This window comes from Leptonychotes weddellii, unplaced genomic scaffold (assembly GCF_054177405.1).
Source record: "Leptonychotes weddellii isolate Sample4059 unplaced genomic scaffold, ASM5417740v2 HiC_scaffold_8004, whole genome shotgun sequence".
In the NCBI taxonomy this organism is placed as follows: Eukaryota; Metazoa; Chordata; class Mammalia; order Carnivora; family Phocidae; genus Leptonychotes; species Leptonychotes weddellii.
The window spans coordinates 1-8,304 of record NW_028050521.1 but is presented as its reverse complement, the minus strand read 5'-3'; the positions used below and the strand labels follow the sequence as shown (position 1 = coordinate 8,304).

General features: G+C 32.8%; 1 long non-coding RNA gene across 1 annotated transcript; it reads right to left on the bottom strand.

The window, feature by feature from the left end:
* Positions 1 to 2,087: 2,087 nt before the first annotated feature.
* Positions 2,088 to 8,263, bottom strand: LOC145719886 (uncharacterized). Its single transcript, XR_014142664.1, has 2 exons — positions 4,453 to 8,263; positions 2,088 to 2,343 (listed from the first exon to the last, which is right to left on the bottom strand). It is a non-coding gene; the product is annotated as an uncharacterized LOC145719886 (long non-coding RNA).
* Positions 8,264 to 8,304: the final 41 nt, after the last annotated feature.

Sequence of the window (8,304 nt, the reverse complement as noted above, 5' to 3'; positions counted from 1 at the left end):
ACTTATTCAACAAATATTTACTGAGCAACTGCTACATGTTGGTTGGGGGTCAGATACTGGAGAGAGAAAAAGGTAACGTTACTTTTGGAAAATTCTACCTATTATCCTACAGATGTAAGGTTTTAACTAAAAACTTAAAAAAAAGCTAACACTGAATGAATTACAACTGTTAACTTCCTGTGCCTCTTGCTGGCCGTGAAAACAGAAGTGGAATGTGTCAAAAACCTCCAGGAATAAGCCTTCACTGAATGTGAAGCTTCTTATCAATGTCTGGAGAGATATCCAGTATGAAATCTATAATTGAGATAGCAATTCTCTAAAGGTGCATTTATTTTCATCTACCTTGTTAATTTCTTCTTTCCTAGGCTTTTTGGCAAGAAAATAATTTTTTTTAACAGCCAAGATTTGGGTCCTGGCTATAAAAATTCCCTTTCAGAATTTTTTCTGGAGGGACCAATATTTTTTGCTTTGAATATATATGATATTTATGTATTTGGCAGAAGGCTGAAATGAGATTTTTTACATTAAAAAAATGGTAAAATACTTTCTTTAAATGATATCTTACTTGGAAAACTAAATATCCACCCCCACCCCAAGAAGCCAACCTATTCTGGTGTTTAATACCAATGACAAAATAATCTAGAGTTTTAATTCTCCTGCTACTCAAATCTCTAATTAAGCAAGCCTCAGTAAAAGTTTTACATTGTAATTATGGTCTTATTTCCTCACTCTGCTCCTCCCCACCTCATATACTTTAAAAAAGACATGTAATATGTTTTAAGAGGATGACATTTCAATTTAGAAGTGCTTCTGGTGTATGTTATTCTATGATGAAGTAATTTTCTGCATGTATAAAGATTTTAAAAATGATGGATTCTGTGCTTTAAAACAACAAAGTACCCTTTAGAAATAACAGTGGGAAAGAATAGTATTATTTTTCTCTTCTCTGATCTTTTTGACAGATTCAATAAATGTTATGGTTTCTAGTGATCATTAGCGACTTCCAAAATCAGAGGAATTACCCTACAAGTATGTATCTCATAGCAGCAAAAATTCAGATTTTGTTATTTTTTCAATTATGAGTTTTAAAGTTTAAATGCTATTATTAGAATTTTAGTTCATTAGAGGGGAGGGGGGTGGGAGGATGGGTTAGCCTGGTGGTGGGTATTGAGGAGGGCACATTCTGCATGGAGCACTGGGTGTTATGCACAAACAATGAATCATGGAACACTTCATCTAAAACTAATGATGTAATGTATGGGGATTAACATAAGAATATAAAAAAAAATAATTTTAGTTCATTAGATCACTGCTCATGGTAGGCTGATGATACAAGGCTTATACACATTTTCAAGAAATATAAGAAAACTAAATGAGCCGTCATGTATTTTTAAGAAAATAAGCTCAAATGACTAGGTAATTAATTGGTTTACAACTGTATTGGAAAAATACTTTGTGATAAAATGATAATCTTTTCCAGTCAATCAAGATTATCCAGGTTTGGCTATGGACAGTGTATGCTGGAGCTGGCTCATATCTTCCCAACCTTGGGTTCAGTGATGTCATGTTAGTAGCTTGAAATTAGTCACAGCAGGAATATTTATACCACAGAAGTAAGATGCTCCCCTTCCATTCTGAAGATCTGTTAAACATTTCCCAGTACACCATTATTATTCCTTTAAAATACAAGTCAATTCTTTGTTCATAAGAATCTTATTTGAAGATCTAAATCATTGATGTTTTTTGTATAAATCTCTTTCTGGAAAAAGATTTAAATGTTTCCATTAGTTAACAGTAATGGAAATGTTAGACTTGACTGTGAAGGGATAAATATGTGAGGCCTTATTCACAGAGAAGTTCTTCCTTTCTTTTGAGGGAGTTGTACCCTATTCAGAATAAACTGTTCAAAATTTGGATTTTTATCTAAAAATAAAGGTGTCCTATTTTTAATTCAATCCAGACTTATAAAGCAAAATACCTAGACTTCAAAGAGAACCTAACAGATTTTAATTCTCTGTCAAAAATGTCTATGATTTAATGATAAAAGGTTAATTAAAAATATTTCGTAAAGTATGAAATAAACAATCTTATTAGACGAACTCATTTATTTGACACATTCAATTAGGCAAAGAAAAATATATGCAACTGCATAAAAAGAATCACATTCTCATACTACTTGAACATACAGCAGTGGGTCAAAAATAATGAATTGTGGAATGGATCCCAAGATTTAATGCAAAAAACACCCTGCAGAGAAAAACTTCAGGCTTCTAACTTCACTGAATCCAATACTAAACGTGCTTCCTTATATTCCTCAGTTTCTTCCAAGTCTTTTTCACTCTCCTGAAATGAAATATAATAAAAATTAGATTTATCCTTCTCAAACTTCAGTGCTGTTATTTACTCAAATATTACAAACCAATATAAAGAGCTCAAAAATTATAACAAAAAGGATTCCAAACCTCATCCAAATAGTGTATAATTTCACACAGTTTTGTTCTTTCTTTATAGGTAAGAGAAGAAATAACAGGTTTTTTTTCACTGTATAGCATTCTCACAGAATAAGTGAAAAACAGGGTTATCTAAAGCTATTAGCATTAAGTAAATAAAAAACTCAGAAAAATGAAAAAAAAATATTCTCATTTTGTCAACATGTCACCATACAAAAAGGATTATTATTAATGGACTAAAAATTAAAAATGATGCTTTACTAAAATGTTACATATATAACATTCAGACCACAATAATCCTACAACTACCCACAATGACAAAAATGGCTAGTGGTGTCACACCAGAGATTAAGTATAATCTCTGAATCAGAAAACTGAACTGTCTGCTTATTAATGAATATTATGTATCATACTACAAGGAAACAAAATGCTAACACCTTTTATTTTTTTGTATTTAAAGACTGAGTTTTTCCTTGATACTTTCTTTATACATGAAGCTCTTACTAATATACTACTATGCTAAGAGATAAATGAAATAATATCATCTAAGTTATTCTGCATATGAACTTTTGTTTGATTTTTACTTAAGTAAGTAAAGCTATGATCAGTTATTCGTGTCAGGTCAATAAAAGCTGGAGATATACAGTTACAGAGCAGAGGGAATAAAGTATGTGTGTTTCTTTAATATGAAAATTTAAAGCAAAAGGAGTGAGAATTTGCTTACCTCAGACTATAGGCAAAAATTTCTTAAACCTCTGTATTACACCTAAACATGTCTCTGTTCTCTGTTACTAAGTGTAAGCTCTTTGAGGGTAGAAATATTGTTGAATACATCCATACACACAAATACATCATCCAAAGACAGTATTATTTTTTTCAAGCAATTTCTATTACCTTTTCAGCTACTAGATTCATGAGAGAAAAAAGCGTTTAAACTGTCAGGAAATAAAAATGGTGCGCTGTCTCAGTATTTTAATATAGTAATTATTTCTATCTTTTATTTCAAAACCACAGCTTTATTTTTGGCTGTGAAGGAGAGTTATCCTGACTTTAAAAGGTTCCTATATCTAAACATGGAGTTCTGTGTCAAAATTCAAGTAAAATGTGAACATAACTCTCTTTGTTTTTTCTTACAGATATAGTCCTAATATTATTTTGGTGGGAAAACAAATGTCATTCTTTTTCAAAGAATACATATAATCATCCTGAGAAAGCCTCACAAGATTTTTGTTATAGAAGGCACAACTATGAATCATGAGACAGCTAGTAGCTAGTTAATATTAGCTCAAGAAACAGAAACATAAAATGAGATTGGTAAAGGAAATGTTAGAATCCACCAAATTACCATCAAACAGCAAGAACAACTGGCTTGAATATAGTATTATGCAGTTATCTCTGTTAAGAAAGAAATAAGAGGACTTTTAATTGTTTTTAGAATCTTTTATAAAATGATTCTGCCACTGTATCACAAGGCATTTTATTAGCAAGTACGGTAACAGTGTTATCCAGCTCCAAGTAAATATGAAAGCACTGCCTATATGACAAGGTGTTTTTTCCTCTCAAACTGAGTAGAGTTTGACTCTAAAAGAATTCCAGATCCTTTTCATAAGGGCCCAAATTCATTTGAAACATTTGGATCTTTTAAAATTTTAAATAGTCTACTTATCTTTAATGTGCCAACAAAAGATCTTTATGTATAAATACTAAATATTTCAAGATACTGCTGGACAATGTCAGTGTTCTGAATATCTATCATAATAACTCAAATATATTTAATTAACTGAGTTTAAATAAACAGAATAAACATGCTCGTTACAGTACTTCTACTGGAGGTTAATTAAAACACAATCTCTAATAATTATTTTAAAATATACTGATACACAGGGCAAGTGAACAAAATATGTCCCTAACTAGTTTACAGCGTTGAATACTTAAGATTTTGGCCTTCTATGTATTAGACTGAAAGAACATTTAAACAGAACACAGAGAAGAATTTACTTACTAATAACTGCAGAAGATCAGTATGTGCTGCTTCCAACCTGCGCTGGCAATCTGGGATCATCATCCGGGACTCTTGCAGGATCTCTGCCTATAATGAAAATCTCCGTGAGACAAGCAGAGATAGTAGAACTTATGTGTTTAGCTCACCCCTCTGTAAATATCTAAAATGAGTTAGAGGAATCAGGAAAAAATTATAGGTATGTTAAGTAGTTCAATATTTTTTAAAAATAGTTTGAATATCGTCCAGCCACCCCATCCCTCCCACCCCCTACCACTCCAGCAACCCTCAGTTTGTTTCCTGAGATTAAGAATTCCTCATAAAAAAAAAAAAAATCAAATAGGAATGTATGAAATCTGAAAAAAAAAGTTCGATATTTTAATTTAAATTGTGATTATTAGAAGTTAGAAAGAATGACTATCGTACTGTTAAATATTCAAAGTACAAGTTTTAAATCGTTTGGTAATCACCCTCTCATGCTAAGTGAAAATTAACTGGAAAAGCTTTTCATAGAGCATTTATTTAAAAAGGCTATTTAAAATAAACTATTTTTCCTGCTGTCACAAAGCACCTTTATCCAAAATGAGATCAGCTGGTTATATAAATATCTCCTGCATCTTCTGAGTAATAAAGAAAAACAGTGTTCAGATAATATCACATGGAGATAATTACTGCATGAAAAAAGTTATTGAGATATTGATCACATCATGTGCACACTGCAGGAGGTTCTCACTGAAAGACAGAGGTAAAGAAAAATGAAAAGCAAAGACCAGCAGGTTCATATTTTTGATGCTTATCATGCATAAAAAGTTATTACTTATCCTTGTGCTTCATTTTAGGAGAGAGATTATTCTCCCCATGCACTTTGAGCCAAATTACCAGCCTGGCACCCGTCTGAATCTGACTTCTGCCTATTCCTCCTGAAGACAGACACAACAAAATTAAACCCAAGAATATTTATTCTGGATGGTATTTCTGGACTTAAAATACATCATTCAAAGCTGAACTGTAAAATATCAAAACATAAAAGAAAAAATCAAATCAATCACTGAGAAACCAATCAGTAGGAGGGTAAATAAATTAGTGTCAGATGTTGTCCCTCAAATCAGTCTTTTTCCTAAGGTGGTAGGAAGCTTTATCTCCTTAAACTATTCTCAGAGACACAAAGATCATTTAAACATTTATCTCCATAGTGTTTGGTCAAATACCTTTGGTTAAATGGGTATAAATTCCGAACTTTTACTAATAAGCTTTATTACCTTAGCTCACATAAAATAAAAAGGAAAGACATAACTTAATGGTAATCATATTATATTTTAATAGAAACTTTAGTAAGTCCCAGTACGTTCTTCCTTTCCCTAATAGTTTTGTAATAACTCACATTGTAAAAAAAAAAAATCAGAATCATAATACACAAGGATGCTCTCTATCCACATCTATTTTCTCAGGTGAAAACCCACTGGTGAACTTCTTTTACTAACAAGACACTGGATGAAAACTTTAGACACAGGATCATGACTTTACTTCACTGCTAATCATACTATACCTAGATATTTAATCACTGTTTTTATGTATTATTTTTATGTATCTGGTTAGTATGAATACATGTGAAAAATCAGTGAGAGGCACATTTCACTGGGTACAGGATTCGTATTTCTTCCTTATGGACCTCCCTTGAGAATAGCTTATAGGAATTAAACAAGATGAAATGAATACGAAGAGTAAGATCAAAAGCATGGTAAGTCAAAATGTATACTTGTAAAAAGTTTTTTGAAAGCTTTAGTATTGTCAATGAAATGAATTTTAAGCAATGCTGCCCAAAATAACTTCCATTCATTATTATTCTATCCATTATCATAGAGCAAGAATCCTCATTTAATCTATCAATACAGGACTATGATGTAATTAGGGCCAAAGATCAGTCTCTCCCATATACCAGCCCCAATTCATTCAATAAGCTTACTGTGTATCTATAGGATGCCAAGTACAGGGGATGCAAAGATGAATAAAAGAAGGTTTCTGTCCCCCATTCCAGTATAGGAGCATAAACATGAAAATAAACATTTGACACAGCTTCAAGAAGACTATGCCACTGGGAGCCAAAGGCATACAGTACATTGATGACTATGACGTGAAATCCATAAACCACATATACTTTACCTCATAACAGTGAATTACAACTGTCAGGAATAATTTTAAAAGACCATATATAACGTGTGAGTATATAGTAAAGAAACCCCTCAAAATACCTGAACTAAAGTAAATGAGTATTATCTTTCAAAGTGTTCCCCTTGGGAAGGAGTCACTCAAATGAATGGGGACTCTGTCTAAAATATCTGAATAAACTCTCAGTTTATTCTAATGCTGACTATGACAAGACTGAGTTTAAGTCAGGATATTGGTACAGATTGGGAGGTACAAGGAACCTTAGGTAACACAACAGGATGTGGTCCTACTCACGTCTTACTATTTTTAAAACAAGTTATGATTTTTTGGGGGGAAAGTTATTCAGGTAAAATGGAAGTTTGGGTAGGCTTAGCAAGGCTCAATTTATAACAATAGATAAATTACAAACTAAAATCTGATTGATTACCTTTATAATCAAATGTATATAAGTTGGAAGGGAAAAGCCCTAATTGGCAGATTTGCATTTTTTTCAGAAAGAAGAGTTCTGTGAAATAATCTGGCCAATGTTAAGTTGCTTTGCTACTGCTCAACTGAGATAAGATTTCTAGCTTCTTTAATGATCCATTCACTATAGCTAAAATAATCTATAGGCACTCTAATATTGGATATTGGCTACCTCTGGAACCAATGGTAACTGCATTAGTTTGCCAAACTGAGCTTTAGAGTAGTTCAGAGATTACTGTAACAATGCTTAAGTCTCCTTTTACACAGAGGTAAAATAGTAATATGCTAATAAACACGTTAAGAAATGCATCTGAAGAGAAAGAAAATGGTAACTATGTAAGGTGATGGATATGTCAAGTAGCCTGGTTATGGTCAATATTTCACAAAGTATACATTTATCAAACCATCAAGTTGCATAATTTAAATATACACAATTTTAGACTGTCAACTATACCTCAGTAAGGCAGGGGAAAAAAGATATAAAGACACTCTGAGAAACAAATGAAGAATCATAGAGTCAGAAGGGACCTAAGTGGTCATCTACTGCAGGCTCCTCAATTTACAAATGAGAAAGTTGAGTCTCAGAGTGACTAGCTAGTTGATACGGTCTGAGTTATACCCATGACTCTGATTTCAACTCTAGCATATGAATGAGTGATAGTGGTAGCCAGACTCTAAGAAGGCCTTCAGTGATCCTGCTCTTGTGTAGTCGCCTCCCACACTACATTTGGGTTGGGCCTGTGACCAACAGAATGTGGCAGAAGTGACTTTCTAGAACTTAAGACCCGAGGCTAAGTCTTTAGAAGGCTTACAATTTCCACATGGGCCTCCTGAAATGCTTACATTTTGGAAATGCTTCTCTCAGGACCCAGCTGTCATGCTGTGAGAAGCTCTGAAGGATGGATGGAAGGAAGATAGGAAGGAAAGAAGGATGGAAGGAAGGAATCTGACTTATGTTTTGTGGTTATTGCTGAATGAATAAGGATATATAATGAATTCTATGAGTAAAAAATAGTCTGGGCCCATAAACCCTAAGATGTCAATAATTATTTTAAGTTTTATAAATGGTCTAAATCCACCAGTTCAAAGACAGAGAGTCATAGATTGGACCCAACTATCTGCTGCCTACAAGAAACCCACTTCAATGGATAAAGAAGATGTGGTATATATACACAATGGAATATTATGCAGCCATCAAAAGGAATGAGATCTTGCCATTTGCAA